This window comes from Eschrichtius robustus, unplaced genomic scaffold (genome assembly GCF_028021215.1).
Source record: "Eschrichtius robustus isolate mEscRob2 unplaced genomic scaffold, mEscRob2.pri scaffold_657, whole genome shotgun sequence".
NCBI classification, from domain to species: domain Eukaryota; kingdom Metazoa; phylum Chordata; class Mammalia; order Artiodactyla; family Eschrichtiidae; genus Eschrichtius; species Eschrichtius robustus.
Window position 1 is genome coordinate 100986 of NW_027175532.1, and position 13297 is coordinate 114282.

General features: G+C 54.4%; 5 non-coding genes across 5 annotated transcripts; all 5 read right to left on the reverse strand.

Moving 5' to 3' along the window:
* Positions 1 to 1198: 1198 nt before the first annotated feature.
* On the reverse strand, positions 1199 to 1291 carry LOC137758029 (small nucleolar RNA SNORD116). Its single transcript, XR_011072704.1, has one exon. It is a non-coding gene; the product is annotated as a small nucleolar RNA SNORD116 (small nucleolar RNA).
* Positions 1292 to 3958: 2667 nt separating this feature from the next.
* LOC137758053 (small nucleolar RNA SNORD116) lies at positions 3959 to 4051 on the reverse strand. Its single transcript, XR_011072726.1, has one exon. It is a non-coding gene; the product is annotated as a small nucleolar RNA SNORD116 (small nucleolar RNA).
* A 2690-nt stretch (positions 4052 to 6741) lies between these two features.
* LOC137758023 (small nucleolar RNA SNORD116) lies at positions 6742 to 6834 on the reverse strand. The gene has a single exon (XR_011072698.1). It is a non-coding gene; the product is annotated as a small nucleolar RNA SNORD116 (small nucleolar RNA).
* Positions 6835 to 9501: 2667 nt separating this feature from the next.
* LOC137758054 (small nucleolar RNA SNORD116) lies at positions 9502 to 9594 on the reverse strand. Its single transcript, XR_011072727.1, has one exon. It is a non-coding gene; the product is annotated as a small nucleolar RNA SNORD116 (small nucleolar RNA).
* A 2690-nt stretch (positions 9595 to 12284) lies between these two features.
* Positions 12285 to 12377, reverse strand: LOC137758034 (small nucleolar RNA SNORD116). Its single transcript, XR_011072709.1, has one exon. It is a non-coding gene; the product is annotated as a small nucleolar RNA SNORD116 (small nucleolar RNA).
* Positions 12378 to 13297: the final 920 nt, after the last annotated feature.

A 13297-nucleotide genomic window follows, 5' to 3' on the forward strand; every position in this document is an offset into this window, starting at 1 on the left:
GGACCACAGACAGACTTTCAACGGAAGACCTCTGCCATGCGACGGGACTTGGAAGCCTGAAAGGGAATGGTGGCTGGTAACAGCAGCACAGCAGGCATGGCAATTGGACCCCCATCTCTGCCCCACCAATGGACTGCTCCAGATAAACCACTGGCTGTTCCAAAGGCCTGCGTGCTACACTGGCCGGTCGCGTCATTCCCCCACGGGAGAAACACTTTCGCTTTACACATTGCCAAACAAGGGAACAAAGCGGCCAAAGGGGATATTCGCATAACTCAACTACCCCCAAGGAGGCCGGCACAGACGCCTCAACATGTCGATCTTCTCTACTTCCCACAAGACAGCCTTTGGAAGTCATTCCTCGGGCAACGGGATCACAAGTCTACACAGGTTACCTACCTCAACTCACCCGCTTGAACTACCAAAGCCATCCGCTCCATAGGCAGCTTATGCCAGCCCATCACGAAAAAGACACATTATTGGGAAGCCGAGGCCAGCGCCTGCAACCCAATGGTGACAGCCCATCCCACGACATCACACAGGACCTTTCCTCATGATACCTTCCCTTTCTCTCCAGGCCAGCAGCCACCACCCAGGCTGAAATGCTTCACTCGATCCACACCCCACTCCACGAACCTCCACTTAGCGCCAACAGTGTGCCGGCAACTTCAGCAGAGTAGCTGACAGAGGCAGCACTGAGGCCTAAACCTTCAGCCCCCTTCCGCCATCGCCCAACTCCAGCCCACGCCCGCCCACTGCTCCAGCGACACCGGGCAGTCAAGAACCTCACCGCGCGAAACACAACAGCAGAGAGGGCCAAAGTCCTGGCCTGAGGCTCCAGGCTCCAACCAAGGAAGCTTGCTCATTTTGGCTTCCATAATCAACCTCGGAATTGGCATGCACAAAGCGTGATCCTGTCCAAAAATCACCTCTCCAAGCTGCAAGCTTACTGGGTCTATACCAGAACACAGTCCGACCCTGAAGACTAGCAGGAAAGCCTGCCCTCTTGAAGTCCCTCAACGGCCTTTTAGCAGGGACTGGGGATTCCTACATGACCCAGCTTATGGGCAGATATGGTCGACCCTCAGACAGGAGCCCCTCCAATGCTGGAGCCCTTAGTGGTGTTTGCATGCCTGTCAGCAGGAGACGTTGGCCCTCATTCCTAACTGTCCCGTACCCCCGAGACAGGAAAGGTGCTGGACCTCAGTTTCGATGAGGAGACAGAAGAGCGTTCTCACTCATTTTGTTCAGATTTTCCAAGGAATGCATACAAGGGTGTCATCATCGATCCAAGCACATGCTGGGACGCTGCAGAACACAAAAGGGAAGGCTGTGGGGCTCTGCAGAGGAGCCATGACCTGGAAGTACTCCAACAGCCTGGGGAATCCACAGTCCTCAGGCCAGTCAGCAAGACCAACAATCAATCCACTCTTGCAACCACTGGGCCCATCGGTGGAAAACCTAATATCCAATGGCACATCTAAGTATGGGTGAATGCCTACCGTCCTGAGATATCCACAGACATGCTCGGCAACTTGCACCCGACCCACTTTTTCCAGTTCTCCTTAGCACATCCAGTCATCAGACAATGCGAAGCTCTTCTTCTGTTTGACGACAGCCAGCCTTACCCTGCAACTGCACCTGTGAAGTGGACAGAAAACATGCAGGTTTCTGAATTGCACCAGGGTCCTCAGAGAACATGATTCTTACGAGCACATAAGCTGGGCGTGAGCCTGGAACCTGCTTCCCAAGTACCACTATCCCCTACCGAAAACTGATTGTGTGTCTCACAGCACGACTGAAGGAGGTTACGCACGTACGTTGGTCGGTGTGTGAGATCCTGTATGTGTGTATTCACACGTGTGGGCGTGTGTGACTGTGACTGTGCACGAGGATGCGTTTGTGGATTCCTGTGTGTGCCTCTAAATACGCGTCTTGGTCTCTGGGTGTCCCTGTGGCCCTTTGCAGATGCCTCCAACAGTAAACGTCATAGTTTATACACAGCACCCAGGTTGGACCCCCAACTGAAAGGCAAAAGAACCCTGTCAGTTTCATGAGGCCGCATGCAAACTTTGGCCCCCAGGGCTGTCGAAATAGGCCACAGACTCCCGCTCTCCCACAGCCACGCCTTCTGACCAAAGCACAAAGCCTGGACGAGACCTCCCTCCCGGCGGTGGGTGTCACACCTATGTGGACCTGGAGATCCTGCCACCTACCACCACATCTGATGTGCCCTTGGGGTCACTCCCAGTGCTCCCGGAAGCAAGGTAACCTCCCATGGGCGGGCTGACACCGACCTGCAGGTGCCGACAGGCAAGATGCAGCCTGGCAAATCTCAAGGGGTTAACGGACTTCGGCCCAAGTGCCTCATCTCGCCAACTAGACCAAATCACTTTCCATGACCCCGTGGGAATGCCCTCAATGGGAAGTGTGGGGCTTCAGCTACCATGACACAGGTTGGAATCCGACAGAGGAAATTAGGCCACCTTCCCGGCCACGTATAGGCAAGCATCCAACTGGTAGTGTTTACGGCCCTGACCACTGAGGAAAGGCTCAAACGCTACACAGCCTCGTCCTAAGTGCCCTCCTCCTGCCTGCAGGGTGACTCGATTCGACTTGAAGCCAAAGACATCATGCGAACACGGAGACACTGAACAGCAGGGAAGACACACCGCAAGCCTTTCTGCTTGGATGATGCCCACCCCACCCCATGCATCCTGGCAATTCTCCACTGCCACAGCGACACTACCGAGGAACTCACAGTGATCAAAGACACTGTCCCCCAGGACCACAGACAGACTTTCAACAGAAAACCTTTGTCACACGAGAGGACCTGGAAACTTGAAAGGGCACAGTGGCTGTCCACGTCAGTGCACCTGGCGTCACAACAGTGCCCCCACCTCTGTCCCGCCAATGGACTGCTCCAGATACACCTCTAGCTGTTCGCAAGCAGAGTCATCCCCCCCGGGAGAAGCCCTTTCATTTTACACATTCCCAAACAAGGGAACAAAGCGGCCAAAGGGGATGTTCGCATAACTAACCATCCTCCAAGGAGGCCGGCACAGATGCGACACCATGTCGATCTTCTTCACCCCTCGCAAGACACCCTTTGGGAGTCTTTCCTTTGGCAACGGGATCGCAACTCTACACAGGTTACCTACCTCACCTCATCCACTTCAACTGCCAAAGCCATCCCCTCCATAGGCAGCTGATGCCAGCCAATCACGAACATGACACATCCTTGGGAAGCCGAGGCCAGCACCTGCAACCCAATTATGATAGCCTATTCCATGACATCACAAAGGACATGGCCTCATCTTCCCTTCCCTTCCTGTGCAGGCCATCACTGATCCACGCAGGTTGAAATACATCACTCGTTCCTCTCCCCACTCCACGATGACCCACTTGGCATCAACACTGTGCCGGGGGTTAAAGTAGAGAAGCCAACAAGGGCAGCAGCGAGGCCTAATCCATCAGCCCCTTTCCGCCGATGCCCAACCGAGCTCAGCCCCGCCCATTGCTCCAGCCTCACTAGGCACTCGAGAACCTCACCGTGAAAAACGCAAGAATAGGGAGGGCCACAGGCCTGGCCTGAGTTTCCAGGCACCAACCAGGGATGCTTGCTCATTTTGGCTTCCAGAATCAACCCCCAAAATGGCATGCACGAAGCTTGATCCTGGCCAAAACTCACCTCCCAACTGCAAGCTAACTGGGCCTAGACCAGCACACACTCCGACTCTTAACACCAGCAGGAGAGACTGCGCCATCACGTTCCCTCAACAGCCATTCAGCAGGGACCCGGGATTCACAGATAACACAGCTTATGTGCAGACACGGTCAACCCTCAGACAGGAGCCCCTCCAATCCTGGAGCCCTTGGTGGTGTTTGCATGCATGTCGGTGGGGGAAGCTGACCCTCATTCCTAACTGTCCTCTCCCCCTGAGAGAGGAAACGTGCTGAACCTCAGTTTCGATGACGAGACGGTAGAGTGTTCTCACTCATTTGGTTCAGATTTTCCAAGGAATGCATGCAAGGGTGTCATCATCGATCCAAGCACATGCTGGGACACTGCAGAACACAACCGGGGTGTGCGCGGGGCTCTGTACGGGAGCCATGAGCCTGGGCTACCCCAAATACCTGGAGAATCCACAGCCCTCAGGCCACTCAGCAAGAGGAACAATCAATCCACTCTTGCAGCCATTGGGCCCGTCTGAGGAAAACCTAATATCTAATGGCACATCTTGGGGTGCTTGAACACCTACCGTCCTGAGTTATCCACGACCATGCTCGGGGACATGGGCCCGCCTCACTTCTTCCAGGTCTTCTTAGCACCTCCAGGCATCAGAGCACACGAAGGTTTTCTTGTTTGTGCCAACGGCCAGCCTTTCCCAGCAACTGCACCTGAGAAGTGGACAGAAATCACCGAGGCTTCCTAAGTGGACCGGTGTCCTCAGAGGACATGATCCATACAAACATTTATCTGGCCTTGAGCTCTGAAACTGCTTCCCAAGGACCTCTATCCCTTACCGAGAATTGACTGCATGTCTGATAGTACGACTGCAGGAAGTTAGGCACATACGTTGGCTGGTGTGTGAGAGGCTGTATGTGTGTGTTCACGTGTGTGGGCGTGTGCGACTGTGACTGGGCTTGCAGACGTGCTTGTGGGTTTCTCTGTGTGCCGCTGAATACGCGTCTTGGTCTCTGTGTGTCCCTATGGCCCTGTGAAGAGGAGTCCAACAGTAAAAGAAATAGTTTATACACAGCACCCTGGTTAGACCCCCAACTGAAAGGAGAAAGACCCCTGTCAGCTTCAAGAGGCCGCGGGCACACTTTGACCCCCAGGGGCTGTTGAAAGGGTCCGCGGACTCCCGCTCTCCCACAGCCAAGGCTTCTGACCAAAACACAAAGACTCGACGAGACCTGCCTCTGGGCCTTGGCTGTGACATCTTCCTGCAGCTCGAGACTCTGTCAGCTACCAGTATATCTGATGGGCATTTGGGGTCACTCGCAGCACTTCCGGAAGCAAGGGAACTCCCATGGTCGGGCCGACACCGACCGGCAGCTGTCTACTGCCAAGATGCAGCCTGAAACCACTCAAGGGGCTAACGAACGTGGGCCCACGTGCCACTTCTCGCCAACTAGGCCTAATCACTTTCCATTGACCCGTGGGAATGCCCTCCACAGGAAGTGGTGGGCTTCAGCCACCATGACCCATGTCGGATCCCCACGGCGGAAACTAGTCCACATTCCCAGCCACGTCTCAGTCAGCTCCCATCTTGAATGTTCACGGCCCTGACCCCTAAGGAAACTCTCAAACCCTTGAAAGCCTCGTCCTACGTGCCCTCCTCCAGCCCACAGGGCGACACGACCCTACTGGAAACCACAAACATCTTCAGAACACAGGAACACTGAACGCCAGGGAAGACAGACCGCAAGCCTGTATCCTTCTTTGATGCTGATCCCACCCCATGCATCCTGGCAATTCTCCACTGCCAAAGTAACACTAGCGAGTAACTCACAGTGATCAAAGGCATGGTCCCTGAATACGACAGACAGACTTTCAACGGAAGACCTCTGCCATTCGACGGGACTTGGAAGCCTGAAAGGGAATGGTGGCTGGTAACAGCAGCACAGCAGGCATGGCAATTGGACCCCCATCTCTGCCCCACCAATGGACTGCTCCAGATAAACCTCTGGCTGTTCGAAAGGCCTGCGTGCTACACTGGCCGGTCGCGTCATTGCCCCACAGGAGAAACATTTTCGCTTTACACATTGCCAAACATGGGAACAAAGCGGCCAAAGGGGATATTCGCATAACTCAACTACCCCCAAGGAGGCCGGCACAGACGCCTCAACATGTCGATCTTCTCTACTTCCCACAAGACAGCCTTTGGAAGTCATTCCTCGGGCAACGGGATTACAAGTCTACACAGGTTACCTACCTCAACTCACCCGCATGAACTACCAAAGCCATCCGCTCCATAGGCAGCTTATGCCAGCCCATCACGAAAAAGACACATTCTTGTGAATCCAAGGCCAGTGCCTGCAACCCAATGATGACAGCCCATCCCACGACATCACACAGGACCTTTCCTCATGATACCTTACCTTTCTCTCCAGGCCAGCAGCCACCACCCAGGCTGAAATGCTTCACTTGATCCACACCCCACTCCACGAAGATCCACTTAGCGCCAACAGTGTGCCGGCAACTTCAGCAGAGGAGGTGACAGGGGCAGCACTGAGGCCTAAACCTTCAGCCCCCTTCCGCCATCGCCCAACTCCAGCCCACGCCCGCCCACTGCTCCAGCCATACCAGGCAGTCAAGAACCTCGCTGTGCGAAACACAACAGCAGAGAGGGCCAAAGGCGTGGCCTGAGGCTCCAGGCTCCAACCAAGAAAGCTTGCTCATTTTGGCTTCCATAACCAACAACGGAAGCGGCATGCACAAAGCGTGATCCTGTCCAAAAATCACCTCTCCAAGCTGCAAGCTTATTAGGTCTACACCAGAACACACTCCGACCCTGAAGACTAGCAGGAAAGCCTGCCCTCTTGCATTCCCTCAACGGCCTTTTAGCAGGGACTGGGGATTCCTACATGACCCAGCTTATGGGCAGATATGGTCGACCCTCAGACAGGAGCCCCCGCAATGCTGAAGCCCTTAGTGGTGTTTGCATGCCTGTCAGCAGGAGACGTTGGCCCTCACTCCTAACTGTCCCGTACCCCCGAGAGTGGAAACGTGCTGGACCTCAGTTTCGATGAGGAGACGGAAGAGCGTTCTCACTCATTTTGTTCAGATTTTCCAAGGAATGCATACAAGGGTGTCATCATCGATCCAAGCACATGCTGGGACGCTGCAGAACACAAAAGGGAAGGCTGTGGGGCTCTGCAGAGGAGCCATGACCTGGAAGTACTCCAACAGCCTGTGGAATCCACAGTCCTCAGGCCAGTCAGCAAGACCAACAATCAATCCACTCTTGCAACCACTGGGCCCATCGGTGGAAAACCTAATATCCAATGGCACATCTAAGTATGGGTGAATGCCTACCGTCCTGAGATATCCACAGACATGCTCGGCAACTTGCACCCGACCCACTTTTTCCAGTTCTCTTTAGCACATCCAGTCATCAGACAATGCGAAGCTCTTCTTCTCTTTGACAACAGACAGCATTACCCTGCAACTGCACCTGTGAAGTGGACAGAAATCATGCAGGTTTCTGAATTGCACCAGGGTCCTCAGAGAACATGATTCTTACGAACACATAAACTGGGCGTGAGCCTGGAACCTGCTTCCCAAGTACCACTATCCCCTACCGAAAACTGATTGTGTGTCTCACAGCACGACTGAAGGAGGTTACACACGTACGTTGGTCGGTGTGTGAGATGCTGTATGTGTGTATTCACACGTGTGGGCGTGTGTGACTGTGACTCTGCACGAGGATGCGTTTGTGGATTCCTGTGTGTGCCTCTAAATACGCGTCTTGGTCTCTGGGTGTCCCTGTGGCCCTTTGCAGATGCCTCCAACAGTAAACGTCATAGTTTATACACAGCACCCAGGTTGGACCCCCAACTGAAAGGCAAAAGAACCCTGTCAGTTTCATGAGGCCGAATGCAAACTTTGGCCCCCAGGGCTGTCGAAATAGGCCACAGACTCCCGCTCTCCCACAGCCACGCCTTCTAACCAAAGCACAAAGCCTGGACGAGACCTCCCTCCCGGCGGTGGGTGTCACACCTATGTGGACCTGGAGATCCTGCCACCTACCACCACATCTGATGTGCCCTTGGGGTCACTCCCAGTGCTCCCGGAAGCAAGGTAACCTCCCATGGGCGGGCTGACACCGACCTGCAGGTGCCGACAGGCAAGATGCAGCCTGGCAAATCTCAAGGGGTTAACGGACTTCGGCCCAAGTGCCTCATCTCGCCAACTAGACCAAATCACTTTCCATGACCCCGTGGGAATGCCCTCAATGGGAAGTGTGGGGCTTCAGCTACCATGACACAGGTTGGAATACCACAGAGGAAATTAGGCCACCTTCCCGGCCACGTATAGGCAAGCATCCAACTGGTAGTGTTTACGGCCCTGACCACTGAGGAAAGGTTCAAACGCTACACAGCCTCGTCCTAAGTGCCCTCCTCCTGCCTGCAGGGTGACTCGATTCGACTTGAAGCCAAAGACATCATGCGAACACGGAGACACTGAACAGCAGGGAAGACACACCGCAAGCCTGTCTGCTTGGATGATGCCCACCCCACCCCATGCATCCTGGCAATTCTCCACTGCCACAGCGACACTACCGAGGAACTCACAGTGATCAAAGGCACTGTCCCCCAGGACCACAGACAGACTTTCAACAGAAAACCTTTGCCACACGAGAGGACCTGGAAACTTGAAAGGGCACAGTGGCTGTCCACGTCAGTGCACCTGGCGTCACAACAGTGCCCCCACCTCTGTCCCGCCAATGGACTGCTCCAGATACACCTCTAGCTGTTCGCAAGCAGAGTCATCCCCCCCGGGAGAAGCCCTTTCATTTTACACATTCCCAAACAAGGGAACAAAGCGGCCAAAGGGGATGTTCGCATAACTAACCATCCTCCAAGGAGGCCGGCACAGATGCGACACCATGTCGATCTTCTTCACCCCTCGCAAGACACCCTTTGGGAGTCTTTCCTTTGGCAACGGGATCGCAACTCTACACAGGTTACCTACCTCACCTCATCCACTTCAACTGCCAAAGCCATCCCCTCCATAGGCAGCTGATGCCAGCCAATCACGAACATGACACATCCTTGGGAAGCCGAGGCCAGCACCTGCAACCCAATTATGATAGCCTATTCCATGATATCACAAAGGACATGGCCTCATCTTCCCTTCCCTTCCTGTGCAGGCCATCACTGATCCACGCAGGTTGAAATACAACACTCGTTCCTCTCCCCACTCCACGATGACCCACTTGGCATCAACACTGTGCCGGGGGTTAAAGTAGAGAAGCCAACAAGGGCAGCAGCGAGGCCTAATCCATCAGCCCCTTTCCGCCGATGCCCAACCGAGCTCAGCCCCGCCCATTGCTCCAGCCTCACTAGGCACTCGAGAACCTCACCGTGAAAAACGCAAGAATAGGGAGGGCCACAGGCCTGGCCTGAGTTTCCAGGCACCAACCAGGGATGCTTGCTCATTTTGGCTTCCAGAATCAACCCCCAAAATGGCATGCACGAAGCGTGATCCTGGCCAAAACTCACCTCCCAACTGCAAGCTAACTGGGCCTAGACCAGCACACACTCCGACTCTTAACACCAGCAGGAGAGACTGCGCCATCACGTTCCCTCAACAGCCATTCAGCAGGGACCCGGGATTCACAGATAACACAGCTTATGTGCAGACACGGTCAACCCTCAGACAGGAGCCCCTCCAATCCTGGAGCCCTTGGTGGTGTTTGCATGCATGTCGGTGGGGGACGCTGACCCTCATTCCTAACTGTCCTCTCCCCCTGAGAGAGGAAACGTGCTGAACCTCAGTTTCGATGACGAGACGGTAGAGTGTTCTCACTCATTTGGTTCAGATTTTCCAAGGAATGCATGCAAGGGTGTCATCATCGATCCAAGCACATGCTGGGACACTGCAGAACACAACCGGGGTGTGCGCGGGGCTCTGTACGGGAGCCATGAGCCTGGGCTACCCCAAATACCTGGAGAATCCACAGCCCTCAGGCCACTCAGCAAGAGGAACAATCAATCCACTCTTGCAGCCATTGGGCCCGTCTGAGGAAAACCTAATATCTAATGGCACATCTTGGGGTGCTTGAACACCTACCGTCCTGAGTTATCCACGACCATGCTCGGGGACATGGGCCCGCCTCACTTCTTCCAGGTCTTCTTAGCACCTCCAGGCATCAGAGCACACGAAGGTTTTCTTGTTTGTGCCAACGGCCAGCCTTTCCCAGCAACTGCACCTGAGAAGTGGACAGAAATCACCGAGGCTTCCTAAGTGGACCGGTGTCCTCAGAGGACATGATCCATACAAACATTTATCTGGCCTTGAGCTCTGAAACTGCTTCCCAAGGACCTCTATCCCTTACCGAGAATTGACTGCATGTCTGATAGTACGACTGCAGGAAGTTAGGCACATACGTTGGCTGGTGTGTGAGAGGCTGTATGTGTGTGTTCACGTGTGTGGGCGTGTGCGACTGTGACTGGGCTTGCAGACGTGCTTGTGGGTTTCTCTGTGTGCCGCTGAATACGCGTCTTGGTCTCTGTGTGTCCCTATGGCCCTGTGAAGAGGAGTCCAACAGTAAAAGAAATAGTTTATACACAGCACCCTGGTTAGACCCCCAACTGAAAGGAGAAAGACCCCTGTCAGCTTCAAGAGGCCGCGGGCACACTTTGACCCCCAGGGGCTGTTGAAAGGGTCCGCGGACTCCCGCTCTCCCACAGCCAAGGCTTCTGACCAAAACACAAAGACTCGACGAGACCTGCCTCTGGGCCTTGGCTGTGACATCTTCCTGCAGCTCGAGACTCTGTCAGCTACCAGTATATCTGATGGGCATTTGGGGTCACTCGCAGCACTTCCGGAAGCAAGGGAACTCCCATGGTCGGGCCGACACCCACCGGCAGCTGTCTACTGCCAAGATGCAGCCTGAAACCACTCAAGGGGCTAACGAACGTGGGCCCACGTGCCACTTCTCGCCAACTAGGCCTAATCACTTTCCATTGACCCGTGGGAATGCCCTCCACAGGAAGTGGTGGGCTTCAGCCACCATGACCCATGTCGGATCCCCACGGCGGAAACTAGTCCACATTCCCAGCCACGTCTCAGTCAGCTCCCATCTTGAATGTTCACGGCCCTGACCCCTAAGGAAACTCTCAAACCCTTGAAAGCCTCGTCCTACGTGCCCTCCTCCAGCCCACAGGGCGACACGACCCTACTGGAAACCACAAACATCTTCAGAACACAGGAACACTGAACGCCAGGGAAGACAGACCGCAAGCCTGTATCCTTCTTTGATGCTGATCCCACCCCATGCATCCTGGCAATTCTCCACTGCCAAAGTAACACTAGCGAGTAACTCACAGTGATCAAAGGCATGGTCCCTGAATACGACAGACAGACTTTCAACGGAAGACCTCTGCCATTCGACGGGACTTGGAAGCCTGAAAGGGAATGGTGGCTGGTAACAGCAGCACAGCAGGCATGGCAATTGGACCCCCATCTCTGCCCCACCAATGGACTGCTCCAGATAAACCTCTGGCTGTTCGAAAGGCCTGCGTGCTACACTGGCCGGTCGCGTCATTGCCCCACAGGAGAAACATTTTCGCTTTACACATTGCCAAACATGGGAACAAAGCGGCCAAAGGGGATATTCGCATAACTCAACTACCCCCAAGGAGGCCGGCACAGACGCCTCAACATGTCGATCTTCTCTACTTCCCACAAGACAGCCTTTGGAAGTCATTCCTCGGGCAACGGGATTACAAGTCTACACAGGTTACCTACCTCAACTCACCCGCATGAACTACCAAAGCCATCCGCTCCATAGGCAGCTTATGCCAGCCCATCACGAAAAAGACACATTCTTGTGAATCCAAGGCCAGTGCCTGCAACCCAATGATGACAGCCCATCCCACGACATCACACAGGACCTTTCCTCATGATACCTTACCTTTCTCTCCAGGCCAGCAGCCACCACCCAGGCTGAAATGCTTCACTTGATCCACACCCCACTCCACGAAGATCCACTTAGCGCCAACAGTGTGCCGGCAACTTCAGCAGAGGAGGTGACAGGGGCAGCACTGAGGCCTAAACCTTCAGCCCCCTTCCGCCATCGCCCAACTCCAGCCCACGCCCGCCCACTGCTCCAGCCATACCAGGCAGTCAAGAACCTCGCTGTGCGAAACACAACAGCAGAGAGGGCCAAAGGCGTGGCCTGAGGCTCCAGGCTCCAACCAAGAAAGCTTGCTCATTTTGGCTTCCATAACCAACAACGGAAGCGGCATGCACAAAGCGTGATCCTGTCCAAAAATCACCTCTCCAAGCTGCAAGCTTATTAGGTCTACACCAGAACACACTCCGACCCTGAAGACTAGCAGGAAAGCCTGCCCTCTTGCATTCCCTCAACGGCCTTTTAGCAGGGACTGGGGATTCCTACATGACCCAGCTTATGGGCAGATATGGTCGACCCTCAGACAGGAGCCCCCGCAATGCTGAAGCCCTTAGTGGTGTTTGCATGCCTGTCAGCAGGAGACGTTGGCCCTCACTCCTAACTGTCCCGTACCCCCGAGAGTGGAAACGTGCTGGACCTCAGTTTCGATGAGGAGACGGAAGAGCGTTCTCACTCATTTTGTTCAGATTTTCCAAGGAATGCATACAAGGGTGTCATCATCGATCCAAGCACATGCTGGGACGCTGCAGAACACAAAAGGGAAGGCTGTGGGGCTCTGCAGAGGAGCCATGACCTGGAAGTACTCCAACAGCCTGGGGAATCCACAGTCCTCAGGCCAGTCAGCAAGACCAACAATCAATCCACTCTTGCAACCACTGGGCCCATCGGTGGAAAACCTAATATCCAATGGCACATCTAAGTATGGGTGAATGCCTACCGTCCTGAGATATCCACAGACATGCTCGGCAACTTGCACCCGACCCACTTTTTCCAGTTCTCTTTAGCACATCCAGTCATCAGACAATGCGAAGCTCTTCTTCTCTTTGACAACAGACAGCATTACCCTGCAACTGCACCTGTGAAGTGGACAGAAATCATGCAGGTTTCTGAATTGCACCAGGGTCCTCAGAGAACATGATTCTTACGAACACATAAACTGGGCGTGAGCCTGGAACCTGCTTCCCAAGTACCACTATCCCCTACCGAAAACTGATTGTGTGTCTCACAGCACGACTGAAGGAGGTTACACACGTACGTTGGTCGGTGTGTGAGATGCTGTATGTGTGTATTCACACGTGTGGGCGTGTGTGACTGTGACTCTGCACGAGGATGCGTTTGTGGATTCCTGTGTGTGCCTCTAAATACGCGTCTTGGTCTCTGGGTGTCCCTGTGGCCCTTTGCAGATGCCTCCAACAGTAAACGTCATAGTTTATACACAGCACCCAGGTTGGACCCCCAACTGAAAGGCAAAAGAACCCTGTCAGTTTCATGAGGCCGAATGCAAACTTTGGCCCCCAGGGCTGTCGAAATAGGCCACAGACTCCCGCTCTCCCACAGCCACGCCTTCTAACCAAAGCACAAAGCCTGGACGAGACCTCCCTCCCGGCGGTGGGTGTCACACCTATGTGGACCTGGAGATCCTGCCA